We start from the raw sequence: 22,156 nt of genomic DNA on the forward strand, positions 1-22,156 counted from the left end.
TGCAAGGTCTCATCTCACTTTCACCTTTGTCAACATGTTGAATTCAGCACGAACAACCACTTGTCTCTTCGTAATCCTGTACTCTAACTTTAAGCCACTGTTTACAATATTTAGCTTTGCTATCTTGAGGCTACTGAAATTCTTTTCTTAAATTTCAGGCAGAATCCTAACTGCCAAATCCAACAACTTATTTTCCATTTTATTCTCTGCACATTTGGTTTTGTTTGCTGTCTGCCACTAAAACACTTTCTCCCTTTGCAGCAGCATCCTGAGAACCTCGATTTTCTTAGCAGTGGGCTGTCCCTGCAACTCCCCACTCCCACGTCTACTTTATCATCACCTTACATCTGCCTGGAGACCTTATATCCCATTGTTTTATCATTACACTGTGATGCTTGAAAACTAAGGTAGGGTCTAAACAACAGTCAAGGGCAGCTCTCTAGGCCTTGCCTACCTTCCCTACCTATTTTAGCTCACCTACCTTAGCTGCTACCCCATCCCAACGGGGATCCTATGCTCCGCCCAAACTGATTTGCTTACTTTGCTAAACTAGTTCTCATGGTTAGAGTACTTCCTTTTCGTCACCTAAAATGTCCGTGACTGGGAAAAGTAAATATTAGAAGCTACCACAAAGCTTTTGCTGAAATTTCCAAGCATCTGTGATAAACAACAGCATTAACTCACTCCTATTTGCTATCAAAGATATTCTTCCTTTGATGGGGAAAGCTAATAGTATTCATTTACTTCCAAGTGAGGTATCCACAGCGTATTGTTTGTTCTGTGCTATAGAATGTCTAGTGTTCCAGGACTGACCTAGCTTTAGGGGTAGCCTAAATGGAAAAACAGTCTCTGCTCAAAGGGATCTCAAAGCTAGTCGGTGCATTAGGACATTAAGCCTAGCTTTAGCTCATTTTGGAAGGTTTTAACTAGTTGGAATACAGTTACCTTTTAAAAAAAAAATTTAAATGCTCCTAAAGGAGAGAGGAGAAATGGGGATATTCATAATAGTGTCAACAATAAAAATAAATTTAAAAAAATTAAAATACTTTTACTCATGGGACCTCAGTAGATGTTTTATTAGTATTCTTAGAATCATGGCAAGTTTATTTATTTATTTACCAAAATCAGTGATACTTTTGGCTTAGCATGTGAAATTTAATTATTTTTCATGTTGTACGTATATTGATTGCCCCTTATCCAATTCTAGAGTATGGAAAAAATCCACATTGGTGAGTTTAAAATTAATTTATCACTTACTAAATTACTAAATAAAAATTTAAGGGTTTTTAACAAGAGAATCATGTATGCTGAAAAGAAAATGTGTCAGAAATATATTTAATCTATCTCTTAATGAAACCACACAGAATCCCTTAAATGAAGAATGTTTGTCCAAATACACAGTTACCCTATTTCTCCAACATTAATAGATAAATTTTGGTTTTAGGGGTTATGCTAGGTAAACTGTGTAATATAACATCATGGTATCATGTTTGTGGAGAAAAAACAGAACACTTACTCACTCTGTGTGTGTGCCAGACACTGGGCATTTGTGATCAATGCCAGTGGCTTGCACACCTCAGTTTAAAATGCATATGGACTGTCATTCATGAGCACCTCCAAATATTGTGTAGTTTACAACTAAAAGTGACTAGTGAGTAGCAACACAAATTTAATTTCTTTTCCTTATAATTCAGCTGCACTACTTTGTGAAGAATCATTATCCATGTAGTATCTGGTGATATCAACTGATTTAAAGTTGAAAAGCATATTTTATACACAATAAACTAGTTTTCTCAAATTTTCTTGTATTCTTTAGATTCCATTTGGGTGTAAAGAATACATATTTTATATAATGTATATTGTGTACTGCAATATATATGTGTATACAATTTGCTTTTTCTCATATTACTCCTAAGGAAATTGTTGAGATAAATGTTCAATGAACCATGTCTTCTGATGAAATAGCTTAAAATCCTAACATTATATTGAAACACTGTTCAGGATAAAATGAATCTTGAAGTTTTATCATGGATCCTAAAAAATTCAAAATGGGTTCTTCTTATTTATATTATTTCGAGGCCGGTGTATGCCAATGTACAAGTCACAGAATTTCTTCATTGGGTGCCTTCTTTACCGCCTACCTAATGAAAATATTCATGGGGATAATGAAGTCATATCTCCCATAGGAATCTTTTAAAATTGTAAAGAATTACCATTATGGTTGGGGTTGGATGTGGAAGACATGTGAACTTTGTGGCCTTTATAAAGTCTGAAGTTCCAATACTTAGGCCTTCTTATCAGCCTGTGGTCCTCTGGGGTATACATTTGACTTCAAAGATGATTTGGTGCACGAGTGAGGTGAAGTCTTTATGTACTGCAGTGGTGGCTGTTGCCTGGGAGTCTCTTTCACTAGAGTTCTGATCACCTGCCTTGCCTCCTACATAAATGCTTAAAAAAAATTTTTTTTTTAACTAAGAGTCAGTTTCCCTTGATATGGACTCCTTTGGACAAGTCTTCTGACCTGAGCCCAGATGTTATTTCTTGTACATTAGGAAGCTAATGAGGCATTTCTAGTATGTCTGTAAAGTCCTTAGAGCATAAAATCTTTGAAATTACTGTTTCTTCTGTTAAGAACATAATGGGGATACATGATTGAAAAGGCTGGTCCAGTCTTTAAAATGTCTAAATATATACACAGGGGAGATAAGAAAATGGTTTCCAAGGCAGATTCTCCATTCTTCCTGTGCACTTAACCAACTCAGAAGAATAGCTAACACTCTTTATTCTATTCTCAGAACACACTGTCCTCGCCCAGGACCCGCTGAGCACACAGAGCTAACAAGCTGCTGGCCTGCTCTACTGTCTAGTCTGCTTTTACACTTCTGCTTCTAGTTAGTTTATACACTTACCTCTGTGTATGCTCAAACTGATTGTTTCTATATTTATAATTATGTAATTTACTTCATAATCTATCAATTAATGTAGTGTGAGTATGAAAATAGTGTTGTTTATATGATAACTAATTAGAACGTATTGGAAAGGCTCAATAGAGGTGAATTGCTAAAAAAAAATACTGTTTGCTGTCAAGTTAGGTGTAAGAAAGCTAAATATAAACAATTGAAGGAAAAGTCATTAAAATATAGATATTTATTTTGTAATGACATTTTAAAATTGTTTAAAAGATACTAAGTAAAATTTATATATAATGATTTATGTGTATTGTTAGTGTAAGAAGGAAAATAGGGGATTACATCAGTAGATCCATACAATTGCTAACACCTTTTTCTACATCAAAAATATTAGATATGTGCTTTATTTTTCACATAAAATAAAATATTTAAGGTATTATGTACATATTATTTATTTTCTACTTTTTGAAATATCTGACCAATCACTGTTCTAGGTAACTGAAAACCCCATCTATTGTAAATGCTTTAGTCCAGCTAACAGTCTTTGCTGCTTATTTTAACTTGGAATCCCTGAGTCCCCATAGTGAGAAGTAGATATTTTGTTTGGTTAAGATGAATTTCCTTAGCATCCTCTATCTACTCTTCCAGATGGAGTTTCCACTACCTTCCTAGTATCCTTTTCCACCTTTCTGCATACATCTGAAGCTGTAGCCACATCTGACTTCTGACTATTCCCTAATGATGTCAGACACTTTATGTCTCGAATTCCACTGTTTGGTATTCCATTCTCCTCCTGCCCACCTGAGCCATCTGCTTTGTCCACTATCAAAATCCTCCTCAAATATTCCAGGTCAAGCATTCACGTCCTTTGTGTAATTATCCCAGCAGGGAACTCCCTTAGTCTTACAGGAGTACTTTGTTTTAGCACTTAATCACTCACCTTGCAAGATGACATTTTCATGCAGTTTTTGTCTCAGTCAGCCTAAGCTCCTTGAAGGTGAAAGAAACCACATATTGATTGTCTCTGTATCCCCAGATCTTAGCAAATACTAAGTATTCAGTCAGTGTGTGTTGAGTGAAGTAACAAAGAGATCGAATTTGTTTCAAATTGAACTAACGACTAGAATCTTCAGAGATAAGGCTCCCCCTCCTTTGTCTTTCCACCTCAAGCTTCCTTTTCTCTATTTTTCTTTTACCACATTCTTAAATTTATGGTCTCAACTTCTATACCTCTCATTAATCCTAACTCCAATGTATTTCCACTTCAGCCCCCACAAACATAAGGAATAATTTTGAAAAGATGGTAAAAAACTACTGGCGGGGAATTTTAGAAGGAATTTAACTATCAGATGGTGGGTTTGACCAGATTAAATTTAAGGCTCCCTCTTGCCCTGATATTCTGTGAGTTCTCTTTCAGCAGGTATTAGTTCTCTCACAAATTCATGGTGCCCTTTACATTCCACCATGTTCTACTCTATTCTACTCTGTAACCACAACTCTGTTTTTGGAGCCTGCCTTTCATCACCTAATTAGTGATAAACAAGAGCAAGGGGATGAAGTTCCCATTCATCATTCTATCTACCTGGCAAGTGGCTGGGCTTGTTTACATATTTCCACATTGCTACTTTCCATTGCATGAAATAAGAAGAATGCTAAAGCTCGTGTGTGTGTGTGTGTGTGTGTGTGTGTGTGTGTGTGTGTGTGTTTCCTACTCTGAAGCCATAATGTACATGAAACAGAGAGGACAGTGTACTTCACTGTGTATAAAGGAAGTAGTAAGAAGAAGAAGACGTTACCTCTCACTGTTGAATGTATTCAGATGAACTGGGTCATGAAGACGATCCAATGCATCTATCCTGGTTATTGCTGAGCATAAAAGCTGGCTGTAGCAGAATCAACTCAGAATGAGCTGAGCAGTCATAGACACAGAAAGAGACTTGACCTTGGATAGTGAACACACAATACAATATACACATGATGTATTATAGAATTATATGCTTGAAAACTATATAATTTTATTAACCAATGTCACCCCAATAAATTCAATTTTAAAAAGTTGTTCTCTAAGACTAGATGAAGGTGGGACAGTAGGATCTTAAAGACTCAAGTGAAATGCCAATTTCTATCACAAATACTGTCACAAATTCAAGGATTTCCTTATTATCAGAGTACAGTAGTCCTTCCTTATCCATTGGGATATGTTACACTACCCTCAGTGGAAGCCTGAAACTGTGGATAGTATCGAACTCTGTATGTACTGTGTTTTTTCTTTATACATATATACAAATGATAAAGTTTAATTTATATATTAAGCACACTAAAAATTAATAATAATGACTGACAATAAAATAGAATGATTATAACAATATATTTTAACAAAAGTTATATGAATGTGGTCTCTCTCTAAAACTATCTTACTGTACTATACTCAGCCCTGTTCCTGTTATGATGTGAGAAGATACAGTGCCTATGTGATGAGATGAAATGAGGTGAATGACGTGGGCATTATGACACAGTGTTAGGCTACTATTTACCTTTTGACAATATGTCAGGAGGATCATCTGCTCCAGGGGGTCCCAGATTACCTGGCCATGATGATTGACCATGGGTAACTGAAACAATAGAAGGTGTAACCATGGATAAGGAGGACTACTATAATAATTTTTTTATTGGTAGGGCATGTAACAGAACTGCTAAGATAATGGATATCACCTAGGTCCAGTATTATTAACAACTAGTACTTGATATCATGATGCCCTGTAGAGAATCCTGCTACTTCTGGATAAAGGGTGGTCATTTTCATTTCTTTGATGATTATTCCTAAAGACATAGCATATAATTATTTTTTTTTAGTCTTTTTAAAAATATGCTTTATTGATTATGCTGTTGCAATTGTCCCAATTTCTTTTCCATTTGTTCCTTTCCACCCAGTGACCCCCCCTCCCTCCACTTATCTCTCCACCTTAGTCCATGCCCATTGGTTATGCACATAGTTCTTAACATCTTCCTGTCTACTCCACTCCCTCCTACTACGCTTCTTAATTCCTGTATCATCTCCCTCCCTTTTGCCCCTTCCCCCTCCCTGCTGACCTCCACTCTATATGTTCTCTATACCTATAATTCTTTTTGCACTCTCGTTGCCTACTTAGTTTGCCTCTGTTTCAATTCCCTAGCTCCTGTTGTTGGTTGTTGTGATACAGTTTTCATTTTAATGTTCATAGTTTTGATCCTCTTTCTCCTAAACAAGTCCCTTTAACATTTCATATAACAATGGCTTGGATCTGATGAACTCCTTCAATTTTACTTTGTCCTGGAAGCACTTTCTCTACCTTTCTATTCTGAATGACAGCTTCACTGAATAGAGTAATCGTGGTTGTAGGTTTTTGCTTTTCATTACATTGAATATTTCTTGCCAGTCCCTTCTTGCCTGCAGAGTTTCTTTTGAGAAATCAGCTGATAGTCTTATTGGGACCCCTTTGTATGTAATTCTTTTCTTCTCTCTTGCTGCTTTTAAGATTCTCTTTTTATCCTTAATTTTTGACATTTTGATTATAATGTGTCTTGGTGTGGTTCTCCCTGGGTCCAGTTTTTTTGGAACACTTTGTGCTTCCTGGACCTGTAAGTCTATTTCCTTCCCCAAGTTAGAGAAGTTCTACTTCATTATTTTTTCACATAATTTTTCAATTTATAGTTCTTCTTCTTCACCTTCTGGCAACCATATTATTCAGATGTTGGCCTGCTTATAGCTGTCCCATAGGTTTCTGAACCTCTCCTAATTTTCCTCACTTTTCATTTCCTCTTTCTGCACTGGTTGACTGTTCCTTCCCTATGTTCCGATTTGTTGTTTCAATCCCTGGTTTTCTTTCCCTCAGCACTACTTTCATATGTGTTTTCATTCATTTCAGCAGGAATAGCCTTTATTCTTTCCCTGTCTTGTTTAAGATCTGCTGTTAGGTCTGTAAGCATTTGTACCACCAAAGCTCTGAACTGAGCCTCAGAAAGATTTCCTATCTGCTGCTTCTTCAGATTAGATATTTGCTGTCTGGTCAGCTGCATCACTGGGATCTCTGTCATGATCTGTGCCATCCTGACAGTTTTGTGTTTACCTTTGCTTCCTGGATGGGGCTATCACACCTCCTATGCTATAGGGGGCAGAGCCCCATGCACTCATCACAACCGGGCAACCCTTCTCACCATGCTGTGGTGTTTTGTGTGCAGGTGGGGGTTCAAGATGGATTCCTGCCATTCACTCTCCGCTGAGAACCAGGAGCCTCCTCCTCTGTCACCACCCCCTCAGGCCCTCACAATCCAGGCAATGAGGTCTGCCTTCCCCAGGGTTGGAATCACGAGCTGATGGGTTTGGTCTGCAGCTAAGGATGCTCCCTAGGTGATTCTCACCTCCCCTTAAATACGGGTGTCTGTGCTTACTGCCATCCCATCACCTTCGCAGTAGCTGCCACTACCAGCACAGCTTGACCTCTCCACCCCAGCTTCATCCCTCCTACTCATCTGGATGAGCACTTCTTTATAACTTCATACGTTGGACTTCCATGTAGCTTTATCTTCTGGAATCTGGTTATTTATGGTTTTGTGGTAGTTGTATTCCTTCTTAGTTGTGGAGGGAGACAGAGCATGTCAGTCTAGGTCTCCATCTTCGCCAGAAGTCCCATAATGTATAATTATATTCTACTACAATAACTTTAAAACTCTGAAGTCTTGTGTGACTGATAAGTTTACTTCTCTACAGCTACTTTGTTGGAAGTAATTTCATTTAAGATTTAAACACAAAAAGTGGAAATTTAGCCATATGAATTTTCACTATATTTATAGAAGCAAAGTTGCTAAATTAGTTTATTCTAGGCTTTGAAAATTTACCCTTAGCGGGGCTAGAAAATATGCATTTTAAAATATGTTGGAAATCTGATTAATGCTAACATCACAAACTGTGTGTGACTGTGTGTGTGTGTGTGTGTGTGTGTGTGTGTGTGTGTGAGAGAGAGAGAGAGAGAGAGAGAGAGAGAGAGAGAGAGAGAGAGAGAGACTTACAAATAATAAACAAAATGTAACAGATCAAATGACTTTAAAGTCAAACACAACAGAAACTAGAAATAAATGAACACTTTTAAAACCTACAAAACCCAGTTGAGGATATGCAGACTACAGGCACAGTTACATCTTTTAACTGTGAAAAATTGCATTTCATTTCAAATTCTTTTCAAACAAAGCTACATGCATCAGACACTGAAAATGAAAACTGACATTAGCACCAGCTGTTGGATGAAGGCATGCAAATATCTGCCTAAGTTTAGCTGTTAGCAGTGGCTGTAACCTGCAGTTAGCTGTGACTGATTCAAGTTTGCATCCTTGAATTAAAGAGTTAAGAAGTCTGGTAGATAAAATTAATTGATAAAATTTAACTATGTCATTTAATGCACCAAAAATAAATCACATGAAGGATAAAAATTAATATATATTCATAACAAAATTACTCTTTGGCTCATCGACAGCAGGGAGCAAAATAATTCTGGGATGGAGAGGAATTCAGGTTAGAGCTGAGGGACTTTGCCAGTTACACAATTACCTGGTGGCCTGAAAGGGCCAGTGTCTTGCCCTAGGCAATGCTATCACTCTCAAGTATTCATTCCAATGCCCTAACCAATTTACTCAATTCCCTTCCAAAATTTTATGCATAGATGCTAATCCAGGGGAACTGGGAGCTTCAAGTGCCCTATTATTAATATCTAGCATACAATATTTCATTCATAAAGTAATGACTTTTTTTCCTTGAACCCTCAACAAGAAACTAAAACAAATGTGACTACACTTCATAATAAGTGAAAAATCTCTCCTTGCTTCCTTTTGGTATTCATTGTGATATCATTAATCAATGCTGAATTCCTGATTTTAAATCCTGATGTTCCCGAGAATGCAAAAATGCATTATTCCTCTGTTACTCAGTATTGCATGTGCCACACTCTTTGTTAAGAACAGCTAGAAGGTTCTAGGAAAAGCATTTAGTTTAAATTCAGTTATTCAACTATTTCACTTTTGAGACCATCACAATTTCCTTGGGATCTCATTAAGCGCTGTAAAGATTGCTTTGTCATTTGTCTATTGACCCTGGAAAGAAAATAAATTTCCTTCTTTTTGATTTTGAAGCTGTAGTCTAGGAGTGTTTGTTTTTTCAATCTATATATTATGAATATGCATATTTGTCCCTTCTCAGTATCCACTGCAGATGATGAACATAAAAAAAAAATGGAAAGAGAAAAATATTATGTCCATTTGATCACTTTCTAATGGGAACATTATCCATCTGTTCTTAATAGACTGTAATCATCCCTAGTTATTTTTTACTTTTTCTCAAAGAAATTGACGAAGATAAAATAAGCTGCAGTTAGAATTTGAGAAAAATAGCTTCCTCATCATGAATTTCTACTAGATCAAATTTGTACCATGTTATAGATCACATCATTTAAGCAATATCAAGATTAAAATAATACTCATACAATCTGCAATCAAAAGAGGAACAGTTGGCATTTGATGTCTGAAACACATATGTTTTCCAAGTGTATTTTTAAAATCAAAGTAATAGTAATATCTGCTTACTAAACAAAGTAAAATGGGTTTATAATATAAGGCTTAGAATGAATATTCTCTTGTGCCACACCCCAGATCTTGTTCCTAGAGGAACTACATTAAACTCTTCCAGCTGTTTTATTCCTGATATTCACCCCATGTTTCTAAATCAAATGATGTGTGTATGTGTGTGTGTGTGTGTGTGTGTGTGTTATAGTTTATTTACTGATTTTAGAGAGAGAGAGAAGAGGGGAGAGAGAGACAGCGAGAGGGAAATATTGGTTTGTCATTCCATTCATTTATGCATTCATTGGTTAGTTCTTGTATGTGCCCTGACTGGGGGATGAACCTGAAACTTTGGTTTATTGAGATGATGCTCTAACCAACTAATCTACCTGGTCAGGACTTTGTATGTGTTTTTTTTAAATATTATTCCAAAACAGTTATATCATAATATTTGATTAAATTTTCAGCCTTTATATTGATGATTACATAAATACTGTTAACTGATGTGTCAAGTAGCAGACTCTACACAGAAACTAGACTCATCTTTCCATTATTGTACATTTCTTGGTTTTCCTAGAGTTGAAAGTTGCCTCACTCTTTTCACTTTCTCTCCAGTTATCACAAATTCCTTTCAAACTCTTCCATGGAACTATGAAATACTTCTGTGTACCTCTTCCCATATGATAAAATATATGACCTATTAGGCTTATGTTTTTTAAGCCAGGGGACATCTGAGTTGGAACCCTGCTAGGCTTACTATATTCATAGAGCAGCTTGTGCTGCACAGCTCCAGGGTGTGCATTTACACAGACAAGGGTGTGAATGGCTGCCCCCACTCCAACCAAGTTGTACAGTGCAGCAGCCCTGAGCTCCCTTGTATACCTTTTCTACTTGTTCCAAACTGCCCTAGCTGTTCGCAGGCCAGCTACATGACTGCTGTTCTGTGTCTTCTCTTTATCATTATGATGAAGTCTTTTCATAGAGATGCTCTGTTTCCTTTTTCCTGGATTCTAAGCTTTCCTCGTTCTTTGTTTTCTACCTCATTTTAATGGAGCATTTTTCTAGTAGGTTCCAGGAAAGATTTTAAAAGGTGTAAAGCTTGCATGTTTAACAGCAACTTTAATCTACTCTCACACTTGTTTGCTAGTTTGGTTGGTTATAAAATTATAGTTAGAATTTTTTTCCATAAATTTTAAGGCATTTTACTCTATTGGTGAGAACTTCTGTGTCATGTTGTATCTGCTCCTTTTGTATAATTTTTTATTTACTTTTTTATGGAAGCTCTTTAGACCCAGTGCTTTAGAATTTTATGGTAATATATCCTAGTGTGGATGTTCACAATTTATTGTCCTTGATATTCAGTAGTCCCTTTCAATGTGGTAACTGACCTTTAGTTGTAGGAAATATTATTATTATAATAGTTTTCTCCTTTTTTTCCCTTTTTTACCTAGAATTCTTGGTAGATAAATGTTTGACTTCTTGCTCTTACCTTCTAATTTTATCCTTTTTTCCCATTTAACAACTTTTTTTGGGGGGGATATTTTTATTAATTTATTTTTGTAATCCCCAGCCAAATATATGGTTATTGACTTTATAGACAGAGGAAGGGAAAGAGAAAGAAACATTGATCAGTTGCCTTCAGTACACACCCTGACAAGGAATAGAACCTGCAATCTAGGTATGTGCCCTAACTGGGAATCGAACCTGCAAACTTTTGGTGCATTAAATAATGTTCCAATCAACTGAGCCTACTGGCCAGGACTGACTGACTTTCTTTCTTTCTTTCTCTCTTTCTTTCTTTCTTCCTCTCTTTCTTTCCTTCTTTCTTTCTTTCTTAAAAGTTTCTCTTTCAATAGGTTGCTGTTTACCTTTTTGTCATTTAAAATTTGTATTAGAACTTGTATTTCAGCTGTTCTGTTATAATATTTTTGTGTGCTCTTTCTGTTCTTTATACATCTTTTTAAAAAAGAAACTAACTTTTTCTTGTCATAAGGATAAAATAGTTTCTTTTATCTCTTAAAAATATTTTTAAAAATCTCATTACATTGTTCTAAGTGCCTTTTATCTGCTCTCTCTTTTCCGTGTTGGGGACTTTTTTCAAATCTATTTTTGTTCTTGACAACCATTCAAATTTAGGACCAAGGACTAAAAAACTGATGGGAAACTTCACAATGTGTATGTGGAGTAGGTGTTATTTATAAAAAATAGGTCTAATAGAGATCCAGAAGATTCATTGTGGGACCCCTGAATGTCTTGTTGACCTTTTCTCTGATTATTTTCTCTAGAGATTAATTCAGCCTACTGCTAGTGTCTGGATGCTAGCATAATGAGAGTTTAGGTGGGAGAGAGGGCTGGGAACTCCTTGTTTAGTATATAGAATTTAACTTAATTTTCTCACCCCTACCTTCCCCATGTTTTTAGCCTCTCCAGTCTTTTTTTATTTTTTTAAGACTAAAGCACTTCATCTCTTTCCAAAGGGAATAGTTGCTTGGTTGTCTGGAGAGGGGTCGGGGCCTGAGGAGAGGGGTTGTCTGAGGGGAGCAGTTTTTCTGATATAAATTTCTGGCTTTTAGTGTACTACTCACCGAAGTCCCCACTTGCAGAGGCATTCCTGAGGCTATTCAGAATTCTACAGTGTGAACTGAATTAATCTCACAGTGTGCTCCACTACATATGAGGTCTGTCTAGAAGGTATCCAGCTATGTAATGTGACAAATAGAGACATTTATCGAAGGAGATGCAAGATACAAGAAACACTGTACACAGGACAATGATGCCTCCAGTCCTCTTCAAATTAGGCACCTTGGGACCTTACACTATTCTCCCAGCATCTCTTCCACTGTTCAAAACAATCTGCAAAATCCTTTGTTGGAATCCCCATCAGTTGCCTGTCATATTTTTCTGAATCTCATCGATGGTCTGAAATCGCTTCCCTTTCAAAGGTGATTTTAGTTTTGGGAAAAGCCAGAAGTCACGGGGTGCCAAATCTTGGCTGTAAGGGGGCCATATCACTTGACTGATTTCATATTTCACCAAAAAGCTCTGCATGAGATGTGCTTCATGAGTCGGTGCATTGTCGTGATGAAGCTGCCAATCACTAGTTGCCCACAGCTGTGGCCTTCTGAATCATCCAAATAGTTTCCATGGAGAAATGTTCAAGCTTAACACAGAATTTGATGCAGATTTGTTGCTGTACTTACTCAGTCATTTTTAATGTGACGGCCACACAGTACACATGCTCACTCAATGGTATGGCATCTGCCGCCCCCACTGGCTAGTACAGTGATGTGTTCATTATTTATGCATGAGCATTCCAGTCCACTCTCCTTGGCTGCCAGGTTACATCTATGTTATACTAACCATTCTTGTTATTATTAACAATGGCTGGACTTTTTCTGTACAGACCTCATATGTTGACATTTTAGTTTCTCCACACAGTTATGTATGTTACAACTCATTCAATTCCTTTCTATATCCTAATATTTGTTGACATATATTGCCCACTGTTGTTTCCTCATTTTATTTTCCTTGTGGTTTGAAACTCTTTATTATCTTTTCATCATTTTGGTAGGGGTTCAAAAAGAAGTAAACGTGAATACAAGTGTAAAATCTGCCGTGTTCATCTGGAAATTATCTAATAGAATTTTACGTGTCAAAGAAATTGCCCTTTTGAAAATATATGTTTATATACACAGTGTTTTCACTGCATTAAAAATCCTCAGTGCTCCCTCTCTTCATTTCTCTCCATCCAAACCTCTGGCAACCACTGATCTTTTCATTGTCTCCTTTTCCAGAACTTAATAAAGTTGGAATCATACAATCTGTAACCTTTTTAGATTGGCTTCTTGCACTTAGTAATGTGCATTTAAGTTTCCTCAATGTCTTTTCATGGCTTGAAAGCTTGTTTCTTTTTAGCATTGAATAATTTCCGATCATCTGTTGTACCACAGTTTATTCATTCACTTAATGAAGGAAGTCTTGGGTGCTCCCATGTTTTAACAAGTGTGAATAAAGCTGCTATATATATCCATATGCATGTTTTTGTTTGGACTTAGTTTTCACTCCTTTGGGGAATTCCAAGTAGTGTGACTGCTGGATCATATGGTAAGCACGGGATTAGTTTTGTAGGAAACCACTAAACTGCCTTCTGAAGTGACTGTACCGTTTTGCCTTCCCACCAGCAAAGAACGAGGGCTTCTGTAGCTGTGCATCCTCACCAACACTTGGTGTGTCAGTGTTCTAGCAGGGCACTGTAAACCATCTTGTGGGAGGGATGCTAGGGGGAGCAAGAATGACAGGTCTTAAACTTTATGCTCAGCTGGCTGAGAGACAGACTCATTGTCAATATTAATTTGAGGTAAAGAGTGTGAAGAAATTTGATAATGTTTACACATGTGATGCCATGGGCTATAGTAGTGTCCTTCTGCTGCTATAACAAATTACCAGAAACTTGGTGGCTTAAAATAACACATTTATTTTCTTACAGCTCTGACATCAGTAGTCCTACAATGGTACAAGTAGGATTGCATTCCTTCTGGAGGCTCTAAGGGAGAATCTTTTTCCTTCTCTTTTTAGCTACTGCAGCCTGTATTCCTTGCTTATTAGTATTTTCCTCCATCTTCAAAGCCGGCAGCATACTATCTTGCAATCTCTCTTTTTCTCTCTCTGTCTTCCTTTCTCTGACCCCCCATTCTCACATCTCCTTCTCTGATTCTCCTGTCTCCCTCTTTCCCTTTTATGAACTCTGTGATTACAGTGTGTCCACCGGATAATTCAAATTTCAGCCCAAGTTCCTGAACTTTATCACATGTTGAAGGTCCCTGTCATAATGTAAGGTAACATTTACAGGTTTCAGAGGTTAGGATGTGGGTATCATTGGGAGAGGCACTATTCTGCCTACCACATGGACAATATTGCACACAAATATAATTTCAATTAGAAGAACATAATTTTTATTCTGGGAGAGAACCAAACCGATCAAACAAACAAATAAACAAGGGTTTATAACTCAGAGCTAAAATAATATATTACTTTTATTTTAAAATAGTCCTATGTTTATGTGGCTAATGCAGCTAGTAAAGGAACCATGTGTATATAGTAGGAAGAAAAAATTAACTTAAAATTCCATGGCCCATTGACAATCACTATTAAGGTTTGGTGCTTATACTTCTAAATGCTTGTCTTTCAAAGAAAAATGTCTATGAACTTGACACTTGAAGCCAATCTTTTTCTACCCAGATCTTCATCAAAGAGATACGCAGTCTACCAATATGATTGACGGATGAATACAAAAGACTGTCTTCAGGTCAAGTTCTGTATGTCTGTTATTCTAAACAATTGGTTATTTCCTATTTTATTGACTCACTTTGAATATGAACTATGAGTTTTAATCCCTCTGCTTGTTTCTTATCTTGAGGGAGAGACTGTCTAGATTATCACTTGACTGAATCTTAATTCTTTCTAACAAACTCTCTTGGTATTCATGTTATTTTATTATTTTATTATAAAACTTTGCATTTAGATTTCATTTTGTAGCAAAATCTATTGGGAGTTGGAATTGAACTTGCATTGAATGTATAGAGTGATTTGAAGGCAAATTTATTCTTTAAACTTCTGTATACTTAGTATTCATCTAAAGTCTTGTTCAAATAGAAGAATTATGAGTTTTTAAAACATATTTTATTAATTATACTATTACAGTTGTCCCAATTTTCCCTCTTTGTCCCCTCCGCCTGGTACTCCCTTTTCCTCCAGCAATCACCCCCTTAGTTCATGTCCATGGGTTATGCATGTAACTTCTTTGACTTCTCCATTTCTTATACTGTTCCTGACATCCCCCTGTCTATTTTGTCCCTACCAATTATGCTTCTTAATACCTGTACCTTTTCCCCCATTCTCTCCCTTCCCTCTCCCAGCTGATAACCCTCCAGATGATATCCATATCTGTGTTTCTGTTCCTGTTCTGTTTATTTGCTTAGTTTGCTTTTTAGATTCAGTTGTTGATAGTCGTGAATTTGTTGCCCTTTTAAAGTTCATAGTTTTGATCTTCTTTTTCTTAAATAAGTCTCTTTAACATTTCATACAATGATTTGGTGATTCCCCAGATGTTCCTAAGCCTCTCCTCATTTTTTCCAATACTTGTTTCTTCTTGTTGTCCTGGTTGAATGCTTATTTCTTCCTTATGTTCTAAATCATTGATTTGAATCCCAGCTTCCTCCCCTTCACTGTTGGTTCCCTATAGATTTTTCTTTATTTCACTTAGTATAACCTTCATTTCTTCTTTTATGTTGTTGCTGAACTCAATGAGTTTTTTGAACATCCAGATCACCAGTGTTTTGAACTCTACATCTGGTAAGTTGGTTATCTCTGTTTTGTTTAGTTCTTCTTCTGGGGTTTTGTTCTGTTCTTTCATTTGGGCCATATTTCTTTGTCTCCTCAATTTGGCAACCTCCCTGTGTTTGTTTCTGGGTATTTTGTAGAGCTGTTTTGACTTCCTGCCTTAGTAGCATGGCCTATTATAGAAAAAGCACCAGTAAGTTGTGTGGGGTGGAGCCTTGGGTAATCACCATGGTGGGGCAATCTGCTCCACTGTTTTGTGGCTCTGTGTGGTGGGGAGGAGGGCCCAGAGAGGGGACAGTTCCACTGTCTGGCTTCTGGAGGTTTGCCTGACAGTCACCTCGTTTCTTGTCAATTCATCTCTATGCAACTGGTGCCCTTCCAACTATTTCCCTGGGTGCTGAATTCCACAGTGTATGGCTTCGTGTACATTCTATGACTATAAGGGCCTTTTTTTTTTTTTTTTTCTATTTTGCTCATTTATTTGTGTTGTTCATTAGTTTCCTTTAACAGGTGATATCATAAGGTAATTTTCTTTTGTTGCCTGGCTTATTTCGCTAAGCGTAATTCTCTCTAGTTCCAATCATGTTGTTGCAAATGGTAGAAGTTCCTTCTTTCTTTCAGTACTTATTCATTGTCATTTTCCCCCTTTGTACTCATGTTCCTCTCTGTCTCTCTCTGTTTCTTCATCTTCTTAAAGCAGACCCTTTAGCATCTCTTGCAATACTGGTTTGGTGGAGATGTATTCTTTTAACCTTCTTTTGTCTTGGAAACTCCTTATTTCACCTTCCATTTTGAATGAGAGCCTTGCTGGGTAGAGTATTCTTGGTTGTAGGCCTTTGTTTTTCATTACTTGGAATATATTTTGCCATTCCCTTCTGGCTTGTAGTGTTTCTGCTGAGAAATCTGATGATAGCCTTATTGGAGCTCCCTTGTATGTTGTTAGTTGTTTCTCTCTTGCTGCTTTTAGGATTCTCTCTTTGTCTTTGAATGTTGGCATTTTAATTATGATGTGTCTTGAAGTGGGCCTGTTGGGGTTCATCTTCATTGGGACCCTCTGTGCTTCCTGGACTTGCATGATTCTTTCTCTCTTCATATTAGGGAAGTTTTCTGTCATTAGTTTTTCAAAGAGGTTTTCTATTCCTTGCTTTTCTTCTTCTCCTTCTGGAATTCCTATGATACGGATATTATTACGTCTCATGTTGTCCTGCAGCTGTCTTAGAGCCTCTTCAGTCTTGTTCAGCCTTTTTTCATTTTGTTGCACTGTCTGTGAGTTTTTGTCTACATTGTCCTCCAGCTCGCCGATCTGATCTTCTGCTTCCTCTAGCCTGCTTTTAATTCCTTCTACTGTGTTCTTCAATTCAGAGATCGTATTCTTCATTTCCTCCTGGCTCTTATTGATAGCTTCCATGTCCTTTTTGATGCTGGTATAATTCTCAGTAAGTTCCTTATAGTTCTTCTGGAGTTCACTGTAGTTTTTCTGGAGTTCTTTGTAGTTTCCGCTGAGCTCATTGAGCTTCTCCGTAATACATGCTTTCAATTCCATATCTGATAGTTGGCTCCCCTCTATTTCATTTAGCACTCTTTCTGGGGACTCTACCTTTCCTTTCGATGGGGGGTTGTTTCTCTGTCTCCCCATTTTTGTGACTCCTATTGTTTGTTGGTGCTTCTTAGAATGATCTATAAGGGCCTTTTAAGAGGAATACAGCAGTTTCTTCTGCCACCCCAACCCCCACTGGTTTTTACAGCTAGAAGTTATGGGAATTTCTCTTTCTGTCACTGGAACCCTGGGCTGTGTGGTCTTGCCTGGGGCTGGGATCGCTCACTCCCAAGGTATCCCTCCCTATTTTTATCCACCACACGTGAATGTGGGACAGCCTGTTCCAGTGCCGCCTCTCCACCCCACAGCGTGTCTCTTGCATCTCCACTCGTCTCTGCATCTCCACCCCTTCTACCCATAGTTTCTTTAAATCCTTGGTTGTCAGACTTCCATACAGTTTGATATCCTTTTGAGGTTTAGTTGTAATTCTTTCTGTGGTTGTACAAAGAGGCGAAGCACATCTATCTTCACTTCAATCTTGACTGGAAGTTCTAGAATTATGAGTTTTAAGAATACAGTTCACCAAGTAAAATAAAATGGGCCTATAAAACCAGAGTATGTTCCTTTAAAGAGCAGTATAATAGCTGCAATTGTGGCAAGATATATAGAAATTTTAAATAGAGTATGTTTTAAATAAAAGACAAATATAAGTAATGATAGCACTCTAAAAAAGAACTAAAACAGGCCCTGGCTGGGTAGCTCAGTTGGTTAGAGTGTTGATCCAATGCACCAGGGTTGCATCCCTGATTGGGGCACATGCAGAAATCAACCAGAGAATGCATGGACAGGGTGAATGGCAGGTTGATGTTTTCCCTCTCTCTCTCTTTTTCTCTTTCAAAAAAAAATTTTTTTTAATTAATAAAAAATTTAAAAAACCACAATGCTTTGTATGCCAAAAATTGTCATGAAATGTGATATTATCTAGATATAAATGTATAATCAGTGGTTCCATTTTATATTGCATTCATAGTAAGAATGTATCATATGAAAAGGGTATCAGGCCTTGACAGTTTAACAAATAATTTTACTCAGTAGTTCAAAGAGCAATAAATCTTATCTTGGACAATTTGTTTCTGCTATTGGCTGTCTTTTGTGTATGGGGGGGGTTTAAATTCAGGATGCAAGAATAATTCACTACAGTAGTCCCTCTCCATATTGCAGTTCACTTATCGCGGCCTCACTGTATTGCGGGATTAAAAAGAAGTATTATATTTAATTATTTACCATGGATTTTTCGCTATATTGTGGGATTTTGTGGTACTGTATAGGTATGTTGTTAAAGTTATGTAGGTTTAAGAGTGCAGAATAAATGTAAGGTTCCTACTTCGCGGGTGGGCTAGAATGTAATACCCGTGATAAGTGAGGGAATACTGTATATCAATGTAATTTCCTATACACAGCAAGATACAACAACCAAATGAACACTTCAAGCAATGTAGAAAAACAGTTCATGAAATTTACATTTGTTTATGATATAAATTCATCAGATTAGGAATAAAAGGGAGCATTCTTAATCTGCTAATGATATGAATTAAAAACTTAAAAATCATAATTAATAGTGAATACTACAATGTTACTTTTTGGACATAAAAGCTACCTTTTTATTTTGTCCTAGTTTTGAAAACAAATGATAAATTGACACAAAAGCAGAAATTTAATTTTTTTTTCCCTAATGTGGGACATTGAAAAATTAATCCCTGCCTTTTGTCATCTAGTGGTCATGGTTTTAATGATGCCTTTTAACCCTGTTGCCAAATCTGTTGCCCGCAGAATACAACAAGGATGCCAGCCTGTTAAACCAAGCATGCCGTCGTCCGTTGACAGCCAACTGACCTGGGGTCTGCACGATCCTTCCCCATGTGGGAAGGCCACCCTCCCCTCCACACGCCCACTCTTATTAGGGATTTCTGAACCCAAGGGTAGCTAGGACAACGACCATGTCCAGCTTGAAGCAGCTAGAGGAGCTCGAGACCTTTGCCCATTGTCCTTTATAAGATTATAAAGGGTCTTAAGTCTGAGAGGGAGGGATTGTTATTTTTTATTGTTAAAAAAAATTAATTATCTAAAAAAAAAGAGGAAGAATATATGAAACGGTGAAGCCAGAGAACTTGTATGTATGACCCATGGGCATGGACTGTGTAGGGGGGATTGCTGGGGGAAGGGTGATGCTGGGTGGAGGGGAGCAAAGGGGAAAAATTGGAACTATTGTAACAATATAATCAAAATATGGGTCTGCTGCATGGGCAACAGCAGACCCTCCATATCACCCTGCCCAGGCTCTGTAGCTTCAGCTTCACTGGAGAGGACACTCCAGCGTCATCGCAAGATGTCGATTCAACACGGGAGGAGACAGATACCGTGTCACTCCCGAGTCGAACTGCACAGCCATTCTCGGCGGTGCAGATAGACTCTTAAGAAGCTACACCATCGTCTCTCGAGACGGACGGCTGCCGACGATGACGAATCAAAATATACTTAAAAAAAACAAAACAAAACAAAAATATAAATTATGACAAATGATTAAAAAATAAATACATAAAAATAAAATATAACAGCTTTATCACTAACAGTGATTGTTAGAGAATATGATTTGCATAAGCAGTCACATTGGCTCTCTAATTCCTTCCTTTTGAATTGAACTTACTCTCCAAATGTAGGCCTTCCTATGCCTCTCCCAATATGAGTACTACGTTGATGATCACCTAGGAATCCTGAGGATGAATGGCTCAGAAGAAGGTGATTAGCATGTCACTCATCAGTTTGATAAAGTAGTGGCAATAGCTATATAGTATTATAAACCTGAAAGTCTATAGAAATGTGAGGAGTGAAAGATAAAGTTATCTCTTAATAGGCTTTGTTGAAACCAGGAACAAGACTGTTATTCCCACATTATACCCACTATTTGATATTGTATTGTAGAACTTGGACAATGCACCAAGTCATCAACAGTAAATTAAATTAAGAAACTGAAAGAAAGAAACAAAGATAATCTCTTACTTGCAGCTACTAAATGCTAAATACAAAAAACAAGTATGATGTTAGAGCACTAAGAAAATTTCACAAGTTGTTAAATAGTATTGACATTTTGGAAAAAAGAAAAAAGCATAAAAGAAAACTTGAAAAATGGAGAACTGTATAATATTTATTAATGAGAATATGCATTTTATAATAGTGAAATTTTTTTAAAAAATTGCTCTATACATCCAATGCAGTTCCAATTACATTCCCAATATTTTTTTCTGTGATAATTTACAAATGGATTTTAAAATTAATGCGGAGGAGTAATGGTGTAAAATAATAGTTCAATAAGGAAATGTTATAATATAGAGATTGGTTTATAAAAGAGGCTAGAAATTCAGAAGCAGATTCATTTTTAATTAAAAATTTGGTGTGGGCCCAGTATTCCTTGAAAAGTATACAAAATTTTGTTTATAAGCATCTATGTAGTGTTTTATTATTATGTAAAATGGGTACATGACCCCCCAAATTAATGTCAAGAATCACTATGTTGGCCAATCTGTACATACACACCTTAGGAGAGCAGGAGAATAACCTTTAATGTATTTGTTTCCTGAATTCTAATATTTTTGGCGCTTGTCTTGACTTTTCCACTGGTCCTTGGCTTTTAGGTGGAGTACATGTATACCTCTTTCCTTCTCATGTAGAAATTGATATGTATATTTTAAAGGTGTACCTGTTAATGATAGGAAAAACATTCATTTCCCTCAGTTTTGCATTAGGGTGTGGTGACATCATTCCCCCTGAGAATTATCATAGAAATTAGGAGCAGCTATACCTTATAGCTTGCATTCTATATATAGAGCTGGGGAAATATCCTTGGGAAGAAGAAATAGCTAGTACCTAGAGGCATTTAGAGTGGGCTTTATTCTTCTTCAGGTTTGTCATATTTAGCGTATAAAAATAAAAAGGCCCAGTTAAATTCAAAGTTATTATGAAATTAAGAAACACTTAATACTTTTTAGTATAAATATTCAAGATATTCTATGGCATATTGTTAACATTATATTAAAAACTTGTAGTTTATCTGAAATTAAAATTTAATTAGTATGACATATTTTATTTAATAATTCTACTCTTCTCTGGGTGTGAAAGTTCTCACCACTGCCCACACTTTAGTAACTTGGCTGAGACCAAGGTATCCATTCTATGAAACAAAAATAGGAATTTTATTAATATTGTACACTGACCCAGAAAATGCCTCAACCTTGGATTCCTGTATTAAATTTATTGCAGAAGACAAAACCAAATCATTCATTAAGTTCACCTTCCCTGATGATTCAACAAAAGAGGCATGATTTACTTCACTAAGATTATCAAAAGTATTCAAATCACTTAAAACTATAATTTGAGTCAAATTTCTATAATAGCAAGAATCATAGGTTTACAGATTCTTTGTGAATGTCTCTTCTTTCACAGCGCCTCGTCCCCACACATACATGCTATTATTTCCTACAAGTCTGACTTTGAAGTTTTATTCCAAATACATTTTATATTTTCATTTTGTAAGAAATCAGGGAATAATACATAAAAGCAGAGCTTACAAAAGTCAAGTCAAATTTAAGAATTTAGTTATTCAATACATTTCAAATACAAGAAATTTAAGGTTTCTTTTAAGTTTATGATCTGTGATCATAGCATTTTAGAACATTGACCAAAATTATACTTTATAAGTCATTAGATTATTTTTGGCAAGCCTGGTATTCCA

Source organism: Furipterus horrens, unplaced genomic scaffold, assembly GCF_987537825.1.
Source record: "Furipterus horrens unplaced genomic scaffold, mFurHor1.1.pri manual_scaffold_5, whole genome shotgun sequence".
Taxonomy (NCBI): Eukaryota; Metazoa; Chordata; class Mammalia; order Chiroptera; family Furipteridae; genus Furipterus; species Furipterus horrens.